The sequence below is a fragment of the Peromyscus californicus genome, unplaced genomic scaffold, assembly GCF_007827085.1.
Source record: "Peromyscus californicus insignis strain IS unplaced genomic scaffold, ASM782708v3 Scaffold_4__1_contigs__length_199733344, whole genome shotgun sequence".
Taxonomy (NCBI): Eukaryota; Metazoa; Chordata; class Mammalia; order Rodentia; family Cricetidae; genus Peromyscus; species Peromyscus californicus.
In genome coordinates this window covers 81,626,311-81,646,326 of record NW_026294562.1, presented here as the reverse complement: position 1 = coordinate 81,646,326, position 20,016 = coordinate 81,626,311, and the positions used below count along the sequence as shown (strand labels likewise).

At 50.2% G+C, this 20,016-nt stretch overlaps 1 protein-coding gene across 1 annotated transcript in view; it reads left to right on the top strand.

The window, feature by feature from the left end:
- The first annotated feature begins 438 nt into the window (after positions 1 to 438).
- The window catches only part of Scnn1b (sodium channel epithelial 1 subunit beta), a 62,871-nt gene continuing 43,293 nt past the window's right edge, over positions 439 to 20,016 (top strand). The window contains 1 exon segment of the mRNA XM_052761306.1: positions 439 to 681. The gene's annotated coding sequence lies outside the window, so the exon portion shown is untranslated.

The following is a 20,016-nucleotide window of genomic DNA, read 5'->3' as shown; positions in this document are numbered from 1 at the left end:
GTGCCAGTGCCGTCTCTTTTCCTCTCCAAACGGAGGTTCAACTTCAACTCAGAAGGGGCAAACCGTGTTCAGCCTGTAGCACAGGAGGAACAGGGATGACTGGAGGCTACCCCACAAGCATGGTGGGTGGCCTCCCTAGGACAGAGCCAGAGATCCAAACCTCCAGGTGACCTGTCCTTATCTACCACAGAGGTGGAGGCTATATCCCATGACCAGCCAGGTGCAAGAATGTTCTGGGAAGACCAACAGCGGGAGCTTTCCTGAAACTCCCAATTTGTGCAGAGAAATCTCAGCACCAGTAGAACAGGGCTGCAACCAGTGACTTGTCACGGTGCGGTGCGTATGATGTGCTCCAGCGAGTTGAGTGCGACAGATTCATGAGTAGGGCAGGATGGAGAGTTTATGCATGTGGTGTATGATGGTTATGAGGACACACGGAGGAAGGGATTTCTGCACCTAGCCTGGAGCCCGTGAGGTGGGTGGCCCTGGAGCTTGACGGTGCAGCTGACCAGGCTAACCCAGGCGGGCAGGCTCCGCCCGCAGGCGCTCCCGGGCGGTCCCCGCCCTCCGCGCTCCCTCCGCCTACAGCGTCCGGACTCTACAGGTGACCCAGCGCCACAGCCACTCCGACGCCACCACCTTAGCTGCCATCACCGCAGACTCCAGCCGCAGCCTAAGCAGGTATGACAGCGACCCCCCCGCGCGCGCACACGGGCAGTGACCGCAGTCTGGCCCCTGACAGCAGCTGAGAGCCCGCCACCCAGCCTCAGTTTCCCACCCGAGGGCGTTGGGGCGTCTGGCCGCCGCCAAACTCGCCATTGAGGACACGGTGGGACTGGACCCGCTGGGGATGCAGGGAGGACAGAGGGAAGATTCGCTCAGCGAATCCGGGAGAGACCCAGCGAGGGTCGTACTCCTGTCTCAGCTGGAGGGAAGGGCTGTGGTCAAGTCCTCACGCGGAATGGGCGGGGCGAGCTGTAGTTCAAGAGCCGACAAAAGCAAAACTAGAGCGCATCCCATGTCGCCATCAAGCAGCCCCGCCAGGTGGGCTCTCCTCTTCCACAGAGAGGAACCCGAGGATGAGGGAGGCGGGGGCGGGGGGGGGGGCGGGGGCGCGCACTCCTGCAAGGATCCCAGAGACAAGGCGCTGCGGGCAGATCTGAGCCCAAGCATCTAACCCCAGAGCCTGATTGTCACCTCCTCTGCCAGGCCAGCCAACTCTGAGGGACACCGATGTAAGAGGCAATACTGGGGTGGAACCCAGATCCAGGTTCCAACCTACGCTGTCTTTCCACCATTCCGGAATTTTTAGCACACAGTTAATGTCTAGAGAATGTCACATGGCATAGATGTGCTGAACACAGAGGGGGAAACTGAGGCACAGGGTTTAGGGAGGAAACTGCAGTTTTTCCCACTCAAAAGCAATCTCTGTCAGTGAGGGGCTTGGAGCAGCTCGGTCTGGTGTAATTCCTGGGTGAGGCTCTGGATAGTTCCGTGATGGGACATCTGCCAGCAAGCCAACACAAGGGACCAACCCCCTTCCTCTTAAACCTTCAAAGTCTTGCTCTCCCTGCTGCCTAAATGTAACCACCATCTTCAAATGGAATATTTCTTCTAGACCTTTCTCAGTACCTATACATCACATATACAAGCCCTTAGGAAATATGTAAAATAGTAAAGTGGGGGCAGATATATAATGTTAATTGTATGATCTATCCACACCATTGAACAATAGTGACTTACCTTCAACCCCATATATTCCTTCTAGAATCATCTATGTTACTGCATAGACATGGAGCTAACATAAATTACCATTTTGGGGTCAAGTTCGAATTCTTGTTCTTTGTTCTCAACTAATTTCACAGGGTATGAATTTGGGGGACAAGGTCCCTTCTTTTCCATTGCATACCCAGAAGCCATGTATGCATACATTTATAGACAGCCATGTGAATACAAGTACACATTGACAAAAGACAGATTCCAAAGCACACAGACATATGGACAGGTAAGCCCACCTTTGTGCTAGCTATCTGTGGTCAAGAACAAACCCATTTCCCTCTACCTGCAGCTTCCACTGAGTCCAAGGGCCAGGAGAGAGCCAGTCCTCAAGCTCTGCTGTCTGTGCCCAGTGGACAGAGATGGCACCAAAGAGCCCATTGGGGGGCTCTCTCTAACTGCCACCAGTGTCGTTCTCACTCTCCAGTAGGAGGCAGAGTGATTAAAAACCAGAGGACCCAAGTTCAGTTCCCAGCACCCGTGTCAAGCAGCTCACAACCATCTGTAACTAGCTTCAGGGGATCTGCCACCCTCTTCCTGCCTCCGAGAATACTCACACATGGTGTGCAGACACAGAGAGACACGTACATTTAAGTACCATGGGTTCTTAAACCAAGTGCCCAGTCTCCTGGTCATGTGCCCCACACTTTCTGGGTCCAGATAATAGTGCAAGAAAATTATGTCCATCCTCAAAGGTATGATAGGACCATCAAAAGTTTGCTGTAGCATGGCATGGTGCTACATGCCAGTAATCCCAGTGCTTAAGAGGCACAGGTGAACTGCAGGTTCGAGGCCAGCCTTGACTGCATAGCAAATGCCAAGCCAGCCAGAGTTTCATAGCAAGAGCTTGTCTCGAAAGACCGAAATAAAATAACAAGCAAACAGGCAAACAAACAAACAGTTTGTTGGAATGTTGGATAACAGCCAGGCTAGCAAAATGCTAAAAGCAGAAATACTTCATTTTCAATTACAGCTTTGTCATTTCTCAGGTCAGGCAAATCCACTCCTGCCTCTGAGCCACAGTTTTCACGTCTGTCAAATGGGCTTAGTGATAATAGTCTTTCCAAACTGTTGGGTGTTCAAGAGGATGATCCAATAAAATTCAGAAAGTCTTGTTCTGGGCAGGGGAGACCCTAAAATGGTCCTGTGCTGTAGGCAATATTGAGTTACCACTTAGGATCTCTTCCACACCTCAAGGGCAGCCAGAGTCCTGAGCACCGATAGGAGCCAAGGAAGATATATCTGTCACAGAGTGCCAAGCCAAGCTCACATCAGGGTCTAAACATGCCATTGTTTAGACCTAAAAACATACTAAAAAAAAAAAAAAAAAAAGGTCCAATTGTGCATCCAGCCCCGAACTAAGATGCAGAAATGACTTCTGGTGTCTACCTTTAGAATACAGGACACCGCTGAAGTCATAAACAAAGCCTAGGATGAGGGGGCTGGAAAAATGGCCCAGTGGTTAAGAGCACTGGCTGCTCTTGCGAGGACCCAGATTTGATTCTCATCACCTACATGGTGGCTCACAACCATCTGTAGCTCCAATTTAATGCCCTCTTCTGGTCTCTGTGAACACCAAGCACACACCTGGTGCATACATGCAGGCAAACACCCATACACATAAAATTAAACAAATAAAACTTTTATTTAAAAAAATTAAAAGAAAGCCTTTGGGCAGCCTTTATGAGGCTGTGTGTGTGTGTGTGTGTGTGTGTGTGTGTGTGTGTGTGTGTGTGTTCACATGCATTCATATCTGGTGTCTTCCTCCAGCCTGTCCACTTTTCTTACTGAGGCAGGGTCTCTCACTGAACCTGGAGCTCTCACTGATCTGGCTTGTCTAGACGTTGAGCTTGCCCCAGGATTCTGCCCCTTCCCCGACCACTGGGATTACAGGTGGCTTCTACACCCTCTATTATGTAAACTCTGGGGTTGTGACCTCTGGTCTCACACTTGCACAGCAAGCGCTTTATCCACGGAGCCATCTCCCCAGCCCCACACTCTCCTTGGAAGGTGTGGCTTAGCTGGTCTGCAGCCATGGCTCAGCTGTTAAGAGCATGTATTGCTCTTGCAGAGGGCCTGACTTTGGTTGCCAGCACCATGTCAGGCAGCTCACGACACTTGTAACTCCATCTCCTGGGGATCTGACACCTCTGGTCTCCTTGGGCACCAGTGTTCACATGCACTTACCCACACACAGACACACAGACACAGACACACAGACACACACACACACACACACACACACACACACACACACACACACACAACTTTAAAAAAATAAATAAATCTTCAAAATTGTGGGTTAGTTCTGAGATTTTAAGCAGTGAGAGCTAGTCGGTTTCCTTTTAGACCAGATGGGAACCTCCAAGATCCCACAGGCCCCTGGAGGCCGCCCCTTATTCCCCAAGAATAGCACAATAGAAAGTAACACCAGGACTCCAAAGCCACTTCTGTCTCCCAGGTGATTTGGATAAACTGTGTCATTTCGGGTCTCTAATTTGGCTCTTTTGTGACTATTTCCTTGTGGGGAACTGAGGTGATACATAATGCCTGCTTTGAAGGGTTATTTCAGGTATTAAATGAGTCAATACGCTTAAACCACTCCACTACTGCCTGGATTACAGTAAATACGACCTCAGCACTCTGTGATAATGGCCAGGTTAACTGGTCAGATCCTGTGACAACATTTTAAGGAAAGGCACAAAGAAGAAGGAAATCTCTAAGGGAGGTTTTGAAGGATGTACATGAGAAAGAAAGTCCACATATAGGAAACAGCCTTAGGCAGCCGGGTGGTGGTGGAGCACGCCTTTAATCCCAGTACTCAGGACGCAGAGGCAGGAGGATCGCTGTGAGTTCCAGGATAGCCAAAGCTGTTACACAGAGAAACCCTATCTTGAAACCATCCCCCCTCCCCAGGGTGAATCTCTGAGTTCAAGATCAGTCTGGTCTACAGGGAAAGTTCCAGGACAGCCACAGATACACTGAGAAACCCTGTCTTGAAAAACCAAGAACAAACAAACAAAAAGCCAGGAGGCAAGCACAGCATGTTAGCTCACATCTTTAATCCCAGCACTCAGGAAGCAGAGGCAGGAGGATCTCTGTGAGTCTGAGGCCAGCCTGGTCTACTTAGGGAACTCCAGGCCAGCTTTTTATGTGGATGCTGGGGATCCGAACTCAGATCCTCATGCTTGTGCAGAAAGCACCCAGTCCACGGAGCCTCCTCTCCAGGCCCATGGATCGGGTTTTCAATGAGAATTTGATTTTTAAAGCAGAGGCTGGAGTAACAAAAGAGCAAACTCTGTAGGAGCCGGCATATACGAGGTCCTCGGGGAGAGGGCTGGGGAGGGTGTGGGCTGTTTCATGGCGCAGAGTCCCTCTTGCTAGTGGTGATGAAGGACTCTAGGAAAGGACAGCAGTGCCAGATGCACAATGGCAGAGTGTGCTTAGTCACCCCAAACTGTGCACTTTAAACTGGTTTATGGTTTATATTTTGAAACAAACGAAAAAAAGAAAATTCACTTAGGTAACTGGGTATGTGTAGCTCCATGGTAGAACACTTGCCTGGCATGGGCAAGACCCTAGGTTTGATTCTCAGTCACACACACACACACACACACACACACACACACACACCACCACCACCACCACCAACAACAACAACAACAACAACAACAACAACAACAACAACAGCAAAACAGGAGCTTCGACTTCGGCTGTCCTGAGTTCCAACCTTGGTTCTGACACTTCTCAGCTATGTGGACCCAACTGAGTGACTCTTTCCACGCTTCATTTCCCCACCTGCAAAATGGGGTAGGCAAAGTGCTGGCCTCGTAGGCCCTATACAAATACTAAGTCATTTTGTGCACACACAGGGCTCTGCTGCCTGGGGCCATCACAGGTCAGGCTCAGGGGAGCAGGGCGGCTGAAACCAGCAACTGGAATCAGATCCTAAGACTTCAGGTTTAAGTTCTGCACAAAATGAGAGCCTGTTTGACTCCCAGAGGAAGATGGGCATGGTGGCACATGCTTGCAATCCAGCACTGGGGAGGTAGAGACAGGACGATCCCTGGAGCTCCATGGCCAGGCTGTTGGCCTAACCAGCAAGCCCCAGCCCTGGCTGGAAACCCCATCTCAAAAACAACGAAGTGGTCCACTCCTAAGGAATGCCACCCAAAATTAACTCTGGCCTAGACACACACACACACACACACACACACACACACACACACACACACACACACACACGAACACACACAGTGTGAGGAGAGATCAAGTCTGTATTTCCTATTATCACTGACTTTGAACAAATTAGAAATTATGGTTTTATAATGCAAAGTACAAAATGTGGAGTCAGATAAACTCTTGCCAGCTGTCTTACACACAAAATGCTGTGGTTTTGTCTTAATCACAAATTGCTGTGATTCTCGGTCTTGGCTTATTATCCCACAAATCACAGAGATTCAAATCCAGCCCTGCCAACTTAGGCACCATGAAACTCAGGCAAGTCCCATAACCTCTATGTGCCTCGGGTTTCTCATCATAAACTGGAAATAAAGATTTCCCTCCACCTCAAGATGGACACTCTGAGGGCTAAAGGGAGAAGCACTTACCCCAGTGATTGACCCACAGTAAATCCTGAATACATGAGTGTGATGTAACTAGATTTGAAATGACCTGAAAGAAGTTGTGTTCTGAGAGATGTTATTGTTTGTTTCCGTCTATTACAGTTATATATTTATGTTGTTACGAACATGCCACCACAGGTGTATGGAGGTCACAGGACAACTTGTAGGAGTCAGGTCTCTCTTTCTGCTGTGTGTGAATCCTGGGGATGGAACTTAGGGCTTGGCAGCAAGCCCCTTTCCCACTGAGCCATCTTGCAGGCCCCTGTTTGTTTTCGTTTGGGAAGTGGGCTCTATGTTAGTCAGGCTAGCCTGAGCCCTGAGATTAGAGATGAAAGCTACCTCAAAGAGGTTAGTTATTCATTTTGACACTAAAGATCCTTATCCTAGCCATAACTCTGAGTTTTCTAGAAGGTCATTTGTCACCAGACAGTGTGCAGGACCCTGGAGGCTCTGAGAGGTTCCCAAACTGCCCAAGGCCACACAGTAAAAACAGTCTGCGTTCAACTTTATCCCTCCCTCACCCCAGCACCACTTGACTGGGAGAATCTTAGGAGTGTGGCAGCGGGTTTGGAAATACCTGGGCAAGCCTGGCTGTTCCCTTCCCTGCTGACCTTGGGGTACAGACCTCAGGGACAAAGCTAAGCAGGCTTGCTGCTTTCCCTCTATGTGTGGGGAGGGAGCTCATTCGCAGGTGTGGGCTCTGGAACTACTGATCTGGCTCCTCTTAGCACTTCCAGCAGACTCTGATGCTCTGCCAACAAGATCCCATCCCATTGCTTGGGATTGCTGGCATTCTTAGACTAGGGAGTATGTTTATACATGTGTGTGTGTGTGTGTGTGTGTGTGTGTGTGTGTGTGTGTGTGTGTGTGTGCTTTTCCCTCTTTGAATCCTGGTGACAACACCCTCACACACAGAGCAGATCACCTCTGCCCCCTTCTCACACCACAGTGAGAAGCAGTTGGTCTCGGCCTGGGTGGATTGTGTTAGAGAAAGGAAGTACAGAAACTTGGGTCTGAGGCTGTGGATTTAAGGGCAGCCTTTGAAGGACTGCTTACAGATGAGGGGGTGGCAAGTGCCAGGTAGCAAGAACATGCCTGGCACCTGGTAGATAGTAAGTGCTCATCCAAGGGAGGCAAGAGAGGAGAGGCAGGAGGGGAGGCCAGAAGTGCGAGACACAGCCCTGAGCCTGCCGGAACAGAGAGCCCTGACTGCAGCACCCAACCCTCTGCATTGGAGGGAGAAGAGCAGGAGCTGGCACGGAGGGCTGATGACTCCAGGGAGAGCTTCAGGACAGAGTTCACTCTCTAGGAGACATGGCCTCCACCTGCTGCGGGTGGGAGGGTCTCGGGGGCATCCCTGCGCCGCCGTTCCGGTCGGGCTCTCCAGGCACCAAGGCTTGCCCAGTTCCTTACTGTTTTCTCCTCCAGGCAGTTTGTGTAATACAATCCCAGGGGGCACCACTGAGGTTTCCCACCCTGGGATCTGGGCCAGAGTGCCTGAGAGCAGGCTTTGCAGAGTATGCTCCTAGGGCTGCCCCAGGGCTGACATTTGGCTCCTCAAGGAGAGCATGAGGGCGGGGCAAAGCCAGACACACTGTCACTTATGCCTGGAACGCTGAAAGATCAAGTTAGGACTAGGTATGCTGCGGAGAGTACCAGTCCCCCACCCCACCCTGGCTCTGGTCCACTGACTGGCTAGGGGTTCACTGGGTTCTTTTGCTGGTGGCAGAACCTGGGGTTTCATGGGAAGAGGCACTCAGAGGTTGGAGACATCCCAGGCAGGAACTGGGGATGCTTCATATGCTGTGTACTATAACCTACTCTGTAGGAATTTAAACCAGGGACAAAGTGAGGGTGTTTGGTTACTGTGGGAGCTGAGGCTCCAAGCTGATGTTCAGTGAACATCTGTAAAGTAAGACTGACAGAAGGGTGGGAAGGAGGTATGGCAGGAGATGGGTGCGTGCGAGTATTAAAATAGACACTGAAAATACACCTGGAATAGTAAGCCATGCTCAGCTCCCTGGAGCCTTCTCTGCCCCTCACCTGGAGATCCCCTTCCCATCCTCATCTCAATCCTGCAACTCCCAAGAGGGCCTTGCCAGTAGGGCTGGCCTGAGGTGGACAGGGTTGCTCCTGGTGGGGCTGGCAGTCTAACAGGCCAAAGCTCTTCCCTGGAGACCCTCCAAGAGGCATCTCAGCTCCTCCTCAAAGGTTCCCACATTGCCCTGGAAACAGCTGTTCTGCTGACTTTCACTGTCAACAATGGTCTGAATGCAGATGAGGATTCTGCATAGCTTTCTCCCCGTCAATACAGTAGCCACAAGCAGAGGTTTTCTGTTGGATGCTGGGGATTGGATCCTGGGTTTTGCACTCAAACTGGGTTTTGCTAAGCATCTGCTGCACCCCCTAGCCCAGGGCAGTGATATATACTACATGCAAGCACTTGCATTATGTCACTGAATTCTTTTAGCAGTCACAAAGGGGGGTAGTGTGACTCTCCATTTTATAGACAGGGAAACTGAGTTTTCTCTCTGCACAAATGCATTACCACCTCACGGAGTCCTGTGGCTGAGTTGAACGGAATCCGAGAGGCTAAGTCACTTGCTTTCTCAGGGTCACTAAGAGCTAGTGAATGGTGAAGCTGGGATTGTAAGCTGAGCAGTTTGACTGCAGAGTGCACTGTTTGCCTGGCCCTGCCCTCTCAGATGCTGAGTGTCGCCTGAGCCACCAGGGTAGATGAGAAGTGGAATTTTTCCCTCTGGGACATGACTCTCAGTGTCTTTGGGCCACCCACAGCCAAATGTAAGTTTTCAGCTTTTGGATCAACTGGAAATCACCCTGTGTCGTTGTGAGGGTTAAGATCTTGGTCTTGCCTAACCAAGACGCTGGCAAGTGTTAGCATGTGACTGCCACTCTAAGGTCCTTCTAATCTGGGGCACCAGCTCAGCCTCCAAATTGCCCAACAAAAGCAACTTCCTCTGATGTGATGGTTCCAAAGGGGAGGCAGGAAGAAAAAAAAAAAACCTAGCAAGATGGAGAATGTATGACCTAGACTCCATGCAGGGAAAAGAGAAGCTAGACTTCAGTAGGGAGCTGAGAAGGCCGCAGAGGGGCACAACGGTGCTGTCCTTTCTGCAGTGGTAGGGCAGAACCCATGACTGTGCACATGCTATGCAAGCACTCTGACATTGAGACCCACCCCCAGCCCTTCCTTCTTCCTCCTTCTTGTCTCTGATCTCAGGTTGGAGGGGGAAGGTTTCTAGTAAGCCCCGGTGCAGTGGGACCCACTCTGGAGGTCTTTATGGAGGGGCCTTTATACTCGTTGAGCAATGGCTGCAGAGCCGGCCATTACTGTCTGCATTTCCTCAGCTAGTCTGCTCGCAATAACACTACCAGGGAGATGTGAGCCCCTAGCACCCCCCCCCATCACCATCATCATCATTACCCCTAAGCACCACTCCCACACCCATTATCATCTTTATCGTGTCCATCATCACCACCATCACCCCCATCGGCAACAGCAACATGACCCACATGGCTTTTCAGACCCAAGGTCAAGGCCCAGTTTGAAGACAGACATACTCAGAGAATGTGACGCATCTTGTTCCCTGGGAAAAAAAATAAGGAAGAATGTGGGCAAAAAATACCAATTCAAATCCTAGCTCTTCCACTCTCTAACTGTGTGGCTTCGGGAAATTGACCCAATCTCTCTGAACAGAGATCTGATCTATAAAATGGAATGATTGCAATTCCTCCCTCTTGGGCTCATGGGAAGGGACACATAAGCTCATTCAGGTACAGCCCTGGCACAGGGCCTGGCTTGGATTGTAAAAGCAAAACAAATAGAGGAAAATACACAGGCCAGGGGAACAGTAGTTAAGGGCATAGCTCGAGGCTCTGGCTGTGAGTCAGTTCCCATCCGCTCTGGATTTCCAGAGGCAGGTGGAGCCCAATGTGAGAATTGGTCTGGAATAGGGTGGCTTGCAGGGTGCCCAGCAGAGACCACCTAAGGGCTGAGCACAGAGCAGATGGAGAGCTCCTGCCCAGATTGGGGCTGAGATTCCCACTGAAGTTGTAATCTGCCCAGTTCGAGACAAGTCAGGAAGGACGCTTCTCCAGTTGAAGGCAGAAGTCCCAGGAAGAACCAATTACTTCCTCTCCCAATCCAAGCAGTTCCCCCAAAGCATCGGCACAGACCCCTCCCCCATCATACCCGGAGACATTTCCTTCTGGGATGTTCTCTTTTTGATGGTTTGCTTCTGAACAGTGATGAAGACAGCCCAGGGCAACTCCTATGCCAGTGAGTGTATCCTGAAAATCTTACCTCCAGCCTCCAGGGCTGCTATGCACAGCTACATGGGTTGTGTACTGCACAACTCCAAGATGTCATCCAACCTACTGCATTATGAATAGTGCCCCTGGAGTTATGAGGTACACACAACTTGCACAAACAAACAGGGAGGGGCTGCCAGCCTCCTTCTCCTGAGCAGTAGAGAGTGATTTTATCAGTTCCCAATACAGGCTCAAAGCAGAGCGTGGTTGCATGACTCTCTAGATGTCAATCAAGACCCAAAGAGCCCAGGCTTGCTGCTGCCCAAGCAGACCAAGCAGGTTTGTAGCTGACCTTGAGAAGTTTGTGCGTGGGCATTGTGGTGACTGGGGGTGGCAGAGGATTACAGATGGTCATTAAGATAGAGGATGAGGAAGCAGTGAGGCAGAGTGATCACAAAAGCAGGCTCTGCAGTTAGCTGTGGGCTCAAGTCCCTGGGTTCAATCCCCAGTGCTGCCAAAAGAAAAAATCCTCCTAGTCTTTCTGTGTGACTTGGAGCAAATCACTTGACCTCTTCGTGTCCCTTTTTCATCTAAAAATATGATATATAATAATTCTCATGGAGGTAAACTAGAGAGGAAAGGAGGCTTGTGTGGTAGTGAACCTCTGATCACCATGCTTGCTGCACAGAACATTTATTTCAAGGTTCAGTGATGTCCCAAACAGATGGGGGGAGCTTTAGTCACCTTTTGGAAGCAGGTCGCTGAAGTCCTAAAGGGGACCAAAGAATCAGGGCCCAGTCTTGACACCTGTGGCCCAGAACCAGGTGGAGTCAAGCAATATTAGATTGTCTTTTCAACATGAATTTGTCATAATTCAGGGCTGCCAGTTGGCCTGGACTGCAGTTCAGTGCCCAAGCCCAGGGTTGTGTGAACAAGAGCTCTCCAGCCAAGCTGGATCTACCCTCTAACCGTGTAGTGTGTAAGCTAAGCATGGCCATCACACGGTTGAAATGACATCAAGAGCCTTACATGGTAGCCAAACCTGTCGTCCCAGCACAGGAGGCAAATTCAAGAAGATGGAGTTCAAGGCCAGTTGAGGTACACAGTGAGGCCCAGTCTCAGAGTTTAAAAACAAAACAAAATGTTTTCAGTGCTTGCCTAACAAAACACAAACTCCCAGGTTCAATCCCTAGCATCATATACACATATAATAGTAATAATAATAATAATAATAATAATAATAATAATAATAATTAATCATCTTACTCTCTGGACCTTTACTAAAAGTGTATCGTCCTTATTTTAGTCCATTTTCCCAGATTCCGCTGCAGGTTCTTGCTTTCTGGGGAATGCCGTCAACTCCAGGCCCACACCACACCCCAGACCAAGGAAATCAGGCGCTCTGAGGGTGGGGCCAAGCATCAGTGTTGTTTAAGAACCTGCAGGGGACCCGTCCAGGGAGATGGCTTCCCCTGGTTCTTCTCCAGTTCTTTCTGTGTCCTTCTGCCCAGGTGAAATGCTGGTTCCCACAGAGCCATCCCAGGGCTGGGGAGATCGCATGGACAGTGAAGCACTGTGTAAGCGTGAGGATCGGAGATCAATCCCCAGAACCCCTGTAAGAATGCCAAGGCGTAGAAGTGCATGTTCATAGTCCCAACACTGGGGAGGCAAGGACAGGAAGAGGATTCCTGGAGCAGGCTGGTCACCAAGGTTAGCTTCATAGTAAGGACTTCGTCAATGAGAGACCCTGTCCCAAAGCAGGTGGATGGCGTCCCTGAGGATGACAGCCCAGGGTGACGTACACACACACACACACACACACACACACACACACACACACACACACACCTGTGCACCCACTCACCCACCCACACCCACACCCCCCCCCCCCCACACACACACACGTACACTCACACACATATACACAGAAGGAGGGGAGAGAGACCAGACCACAATGCTCTTGTCTCTTAAGGCCTACACCACTGTATCTGGATTTGACATCATCCTTGTGGACAGGATCACAAGCTGATGTTCCGAATGCCTGACTGTGTGAGTCACATAGCATTTTTTCTCTGGGATAGAGGATGTTGGGGAAGGAACTCAAGACCTTTGAGCATGCTAAGTGAATGCTCTACCACTAAGCTGTGCCCCCAGCTACGATCATTTTGTTTCTCACCAAATTTCACTCACATCTGGTTTTCAGATTTTTCTCTAAACAACTAATCCCAATTTCCAACAGTCACAGTCTCCTGAGTCTGACTGGTCTTTGTTTTGTGACATCATCCTTCCAGGAGAGCTTGAGACCCAGAAGATTTGAGAGGGAACTTAGGCCAGGGTGGCTCCAATTCCAACCAGCACACAGGCCACCTGGAATCTTGTTACAATGCACATTCTGGCTGGGGTGTATCTCAGTGCGGGGAAACATGCCTTGCATGCTCGAGGCCCTGGGTACATCCCCAGCATGGCAGAGTTAAAAGAGAAAGATTCTGTATCGATGGGTGACATCAGGTTTAGATTTTGTCTGTGTGAAGCTGTCAGCCATTGTTCAGAGACCATCGCTGCTGTCTCTCTTGTTTCTTGGTTTTAGTTTTTGTTTTCTAACATGGAATCTCACTAGAATGTCTTCCAGCTTACTTGAGGCCCAGGCTGGTCTTGAACTCTCCATCTTCCTTCCTCAGACTCTGGAGTGGCTGGGATTTATAGCCTACTACACCCCACTCTGGTGTCATCCTTTACATGGAGAGACATTAAGCCAGTGATTCTTAAGCTTGAACATGACCCGGAACTCCAGAAGGTACTTGAACTGGAGTTCCTGATTCAGGAGAACTGGGTAGGGCCTGAGGATCTGCCTTGCCGACAGCGCTCCCAGGGGCTGCAGCTACGGTCAGCAGGACAACCAGACTTTGAAAACCACCTCTCTCAGTCATACACTGGGCATTTAGCCCAGTGACTCTCACCGAGCTGGGTTCCCTGGAGGTCCCCAGGAGAATTTTATTCAGTCTAAGGCTCCCAGGTCTCCTAGAAGAGTCAGATCTTGATTTGCTTCTGTGGCCAAGCTGTGCCTTTGACCAGACCTGAGCGGTTCGGTTTCCTCAAGTCCAAACCCACAAGTTAAAGATATAATTGTTACCCAGAAGACAGAGTTTCTGTGGTCATGCGGTCTTCTTCCCCATTCCACGGCTTCTGCTGTGTGCAGTTCACCGCGGAGGGGTCTTGGAGGATAACACAGAGCAGCCTGTCAAGTGCCTCACCTCTGGGGGCCTCAGCTTCAGGCCTAGAGGTATGAAAGGGAGGGGACAGGCGCCACCACCCCTCAGAAAGCTGGAGCCACCACAGCTTTGGAGACAGACTGGGCCCAGTGCCACCCTCCACAACTGCCTTGATCAAGATTGACCACCCAGCCCCCAACTGGTTCCCTAAGGCCTTGAACTTGAGAGGGCTGGCAGGCAGGTCTGAATGGGGGAGTGAGCTATTGGAAGAGCTCAGAGAGTGGAACTGCTGACTTTTCTTCCTGGATGGGGGCACTGACTACCTTGGTGTGGGGGTGGGGATGCTCCTACTGCTCTGGAAACCAGAAGTGCCAGCCCTTGGGGGCGGGGGGCGTTAGTAGAACAGCATCACTGTTCACTTGAGAAGGCAGATGCACTGGCACTTTTCACTCGGTTTCTCTCGTCACAGCTGGGTGACCCTGAGTCGCCTTCTGTGCTGGAGGGGTGACAATTCCTTGCAGGTTCAACTAAGGATTAAATGAGATGGTGTCATGTGATAGTTCCTGGTACATGCTAGGTGCTCAGCAAATGTTGCTACCACCACAGAAGGACAGATGGGAACTATGATTTCACTCTGCAAACAGCCTGAACACCACTTCCTTACCCCGCCTCCCTACAGCCTGACCTCACACCCCCACCCCAAACCCTCACCCTGGCCCTACTCAGGCCTCTGTGCCCTTTTGCTCACAACAGTTGGCTTATAATCAAAAAGTACCTATTTGCCCCCCCAATATTCATTGCAATAGCCAATCCATATTTAAGCACTTTACTCACTGTTCCCACCCAATGCTGTCCTATATTAATAGAAGATGATGCACAAACGTGAACCACAGGAGCAATTAAACATTGAGGACGGAGCCCAAGGCCTGGCACATGCTAACTAAGTGCACCTGAAATGCCAGGCCTTGATTTTTGAGACGTGGTCTAGCTATGGATCCCTGGCTGGATGTGAACTCATGATCCTCCTGCCTCAGCCTCCCAAGTGCTGGGGTTAAAGGTATATGTCACCACACCCAGAAATAGATTTCAAAACCAAACAAAACCAAACCTGTAAAACACAAATGGTCACCTCTTTTATTTTTAGTGCTGGGGATGGAACCCAGGGCCTCGGGCATGCAGAAGAAGGTTCCACGTAACCCTAACCCCATCTTAAATCACTGTATCTTAAAAAAAAATTTCTGAGACAGGGTCTCACTATGTAGCCCTGGCTGGCCTCAAATTCACAGAAATCTACCTACCTCTGTCTTCTGAGTACTAGAGTTAAAGGCATTTCTATCACACCCAGCAAACCACTTTTTAAAATGAATTTCCTAATTACGTAATTCATTTTGAGGTGGGCACACATGGGCCACAGTGTGTATCAGAGGAGAGGACAACTCTGAGGAATCAGTTCTGTCCTTCTACCTACCGGGTCCAACAGGTTTCAAGGCTTGGCAGCGAGTGCGCTTACCTGCCAAGCCGTCTTGTCGGCCTACTTCAACTCACTTTTGAGCACACCGTTCAGTGACGTTCCCACTGGTGTGCAGAACTCTCAATGTCTTGTCTTCCATTTTCACACCGTGTCTTTAGGGACTAGAGTGTGTCTTATACCTATGGCGCATCTCAGTTCCACAAGGAACATCTCCCATGCCCAGTAGCTGCTGTGTGATCAGGGCTACCCAAATGGCTTGAAGGCCCTGCGCCTGGAGTGGGGCTGGGAAGGGGCTGGGCCTTGTCTGCTGACCACCTTGGGGAGGTAGGCTCCAGTGGGCTGAAACAGTCAGCAAGGGGACAGATCGGAGTCAGGGAGGCTCGTCTGAGAGGAAGCCTTGGCACAGAGCCCTGGGATTCTGTAGGGAGACAGATGATCCCTCCTCCGTCTTGTATTGCTGGTGGCTTTGACAAAATCCCATTACGTCTCTGAGCTTCAGTAGGACCTTCTGCAAATGGGGCAGAGATAGGCTCTCTGTTTCCCTGACTTTATTTTCATGGGGCAGGGCATGCCGAGAATCCTTGGCACTGTGCTGAGCAAACGCTGGCTTTTGTAATTACCGGAGGGAAGGGAGGACAAAAACATACAGCAGCCGCTAAGTTTACACTCTTATCTGCGAGACTGTGTTAGAAAGGACGGCTGTTGGAGATGGATTCTCCCAGCTCTGGAAAAGAACAGTTGGGTGCTGGGTCCACTTCCCTGAGGCTAGGCTGTCGAGGAATGTGCCCCTTCCTCCACATACACCCCCCAAAGCTTCCTACAGCTCCCATTGGCTACAGAGCAAAGGCTAAACCCTCACAGCTTTCCAGCAAACACATGTCTTCTGTCCCCTTCACTCGTCTTCAGAACTCGTGTTCAAATCCCAGCTCGCCACTTGCTGGTCACCACCTTGTGTCGGTGGCTTGTCCTTTCTGTGCCCTGGTTTTCCCATCCATAAAATGAGGTAGAGGTAGCACCCATGCCACTGAGCTGGTAGGAAAATTAGCTCCTACATATGATGAAGCATAGCATGGTGTGTGGCGGGGAGGGAGAGAGAAGAGACCGGGGAGAGAGAGTGAGAGCGCATTCTAGGGAGCTCTGAGCCCCCGTTCTTGCTTCTTTCCTGGAGTGCCTCCCCTGATGAATTCTTGACATCTGCCCAGATCCATCTCTCCATGCCAGTGCTTCCAGGAAGTCCCTCACAAATGACAGTCACCATGACCTTTCTGAGGACTAGCCTCTCCTCTTGTCACTTTATCGATCTGTCTCACAGTATGGCTGTCTGACTGCATCATCTCTATCCTACCGGGATAGAGAAGTGCTGGGCTGTATACAGTAGGTATCCAGTACATGCTTGTGGGGTTCAGGGCTGGGGGACAGGTTGGCACACAGGTTTTGAGGACTGTTTAGAGGTAGAGGGGTGTGTGTGTGTGTGTGTGTGTGTGTGTGTGTGTGTGTGTGTGTGTGTGTGACTGTGCCACCTGTGAAGGTAAGAGGACACCTTGTGGGAGTTGGTTCTCTCCTTCCATTATGTGAGTCTCAGAAACCGTACTAGATCATCAGGTTAGGTGACAAACGCTTTTAACTGCTGAGCCACCTTGTTGCTCTCGCCCTCTCGCTCTCCCTCTTTCCTTTTCTCCTTCCCTCCTCTCCCTCCTGTGTTTTCTGGAGACAGGATCCCATGTAGCCCAGGTTAGTCTCAGACTCACTATGTACCTGAGGATGACCTTGAACTTCTGATCTTTACACTTCCACCTCCGGGGTGCTAGGGTCACAGGTGTGCACCACAGCTCAAAAGGTACCTTTTCTCTCAACATTCTGTATCCCCACCACCCCGCACTGTGTGTGGAGCTGGGTGTGAGGAGGAGACGCTTACCTATCTCCCTCCAGCCACCTGCCACTTACAACTGTGCTGTGGGGTGAATCATGTCCCTCCAAATTCCTAGGTTGAACCTCTAGCCCCCCCGCAGGATGTCTGTATTTGCAGTAGTGGGACCTTTAAATTGTGATTAAATTTTAAAAAGACGTAGCTAGAGAGCTTACCTCTGCATGAATGGTGTCGTTGTAAGAAGAGGCAGCATGGATACAGAACAGGGCCTTCCTGCACCAGGCAGAGGACAGGTTAGAAGAGCACAGCAGTCACTGTAGAGCCAACCCCACGACGGCACCTTGACCTTCCACTCGAAGCCTCCAGACAATGAGAAAATGCATTCTGCCGTCTGAGTCATGCAGCATGATGCCTTGTTAGGGCAGTCCTGGCTGGCTGAAGGAGATGAGGGAGAGAGGACCAGTAGGCAGAGGGGTGTAGGGGAGGTGGGCAGAGAGACAGCTGAAGAGCCCTCTTGACTCTGAATTGGGAAGAGGAGAACAGGGACTCACCTTTCATACCCAGTGGGAATGCCTTCTGCTGGGACTGATGTATTATTTTATTCCAAACAAAGGCTTCCAGAACTTTCTATGGATGCACTCTCATATTAAGCCACCCACTTTAGGAGCCTTTTCCCATTTCTTATTTAAAGGCAAATTGGGGATGGCCAGATGGCTCAGTGGTGCTTGCTGCCAAGACTGATGACCTGAGGTCCATCCCTGGAACCTACACAGTGGAAGGAGAGAACCAGTTCCGGCAAGTCATCCTCCTGTAGCATGCATGTACCCCATACAGTAGTTAATTAATAAATTGTAAGAAAAAATTAAAGGTAAAAATATAGCTGGTGGTGGTGGTGCACCTGTGAAATCAGTCCTTGGGAGAAGGCAGGAACAGAAAAACTGCTGCTAGTTTGAAATCCAGTCTGTGCTGCCTAGTGAGCCCAGGGCCAGGTGGAGCTACATAGTGAAGCCTGATCTCAAAAATCCAATTGGGGCTGGTAGGATGCCTCAGTGGGTAAAGGCACTAGCTGATAAGCCTGATGAGCTGAGCTCAATCCCCTGTGCCCACACAGTGGAAGGAGAGAACCAACTCTGACCTCCACAAGCATGTTGTAGCACATGCACACATGTACACACACAGACACCTACACACACACACACACACACACACACACACACACACACACACACACACGCACGCACCTTTCCCAGGCTTAGCTGATCTTATCCTCTGCAGTTGCCTCCAGCCTGGACAGGGAGGGGAGGCAGCAAGCAGATAAAAGCAGCCACATTCTTCCCTTCCAGCCTGCCGTCAGTCAGCACGTGACACTCCACCCACCCTGGGCAGGTGGCCACTTGAATGAGTGAGGGCAGGGCCAAGGGCTTGGGTGCTTGCCATGGGTGCCCCCAAGTCATCCATCCACTGGGACCAGATGACAGGGCTCCTGGCTCTGGGCCTGGTGGAGGAGGTGCTCTCCCACAGACTGGGGACTGCACAGGATAAGGTGCCTGGTGATAGGAAGGGCAAACAGCACAGAGATGGAGTGCATCAGTGTGGAGGGGCCCGCCACAGTCACCTCCTCTGAAACCCAACTTTGTCTCACCCAGTCCTCAAGAGGCAAGGCCAGGGCCACCTCCAGAGACTGTAGGGACAAGGCTGGAGGTCCTGGGTAGGCTCTGCCCGTTGACAGAACATCACTTCTGTTTGGTTTCTCTTTGAATTGAAAATAAATTATAAAGTAACAAAAACTGGGGCAAACAGGGACAAATATTAGAATGTAAGTTGAAGTGTATGCCCAATCTTATGTTCTTTTGTGAACCCATTTGGCCAAGTAATAGAAACTTGACCCCAAGCAACCCAGGTGCTCACAGGACCACTCCCTGAGCCCCTCAATTCTAGGAAATCATCAGAAAAATAAGAGTTTTCTGGGCTCCGTGGTGCATTCCAGTAATTCCATGCACTCAAAAGGCATAAGAATTAACATGAGGTTGATGCTGGCCTGGGCTACATAGTGAGTTCCAGAACAGTCTGGGCTATGTAACTAGATATTTTTTTATCTTAAAAACAATACCATCAAAAGAAAAAAAATACCATCAGCAGCAATCAAACTAAATTTCCTGCTATGCTCCCACATTTCCCCCTAACAGCCAATTTTTTTCAGACACAGTCTTCCTTTCAAATCCACGGGGCACTACATCCAGGACCTAAATCCTCACTATTCAGTCCCTCATATAAAGTGATTCGGGGTTGCTTACCATATTGTTTAGGGAGTGATGACGGGAAGTGCTCATGTTCAGGACAGACACTACTTAAAAATAAATCTGATCTGAGATTGCTTGAGTCTATGGATGAATACAACAAACCAATTGTATTTTTATTTATGTTGGAGAGATGGAGGAAGGAGAGAGGGAGCGCAGGAGCCATACCATGCCCAATGGTGGTCAGAGGGCCGCCTCTGAGAACCTGTTCTCTCCTCTGCTTTCTCTGAGAAAGACCACTCTGGTTTCCTTTGCTGTACTGTATAGTCTAGGCTAGATGGCCCAAGATTCCAGGGAATTCTTTCAGTCTCTGCCTTCCATCTTGCAGTAAGGGTGCTGGGATGATAGGGCACATGCCACCTACATCTGGCTTTTTTTACATAGGTTCTGGTCATCAGGTTGGTGTGGCAAAGGTTTTTACTCCTGAGCCATCTTGCTGGCCCTAACTTTTATAATCCCAATTTTCCGAGTAGTAATGCTGCCTGGAGTCTTTTCCCAC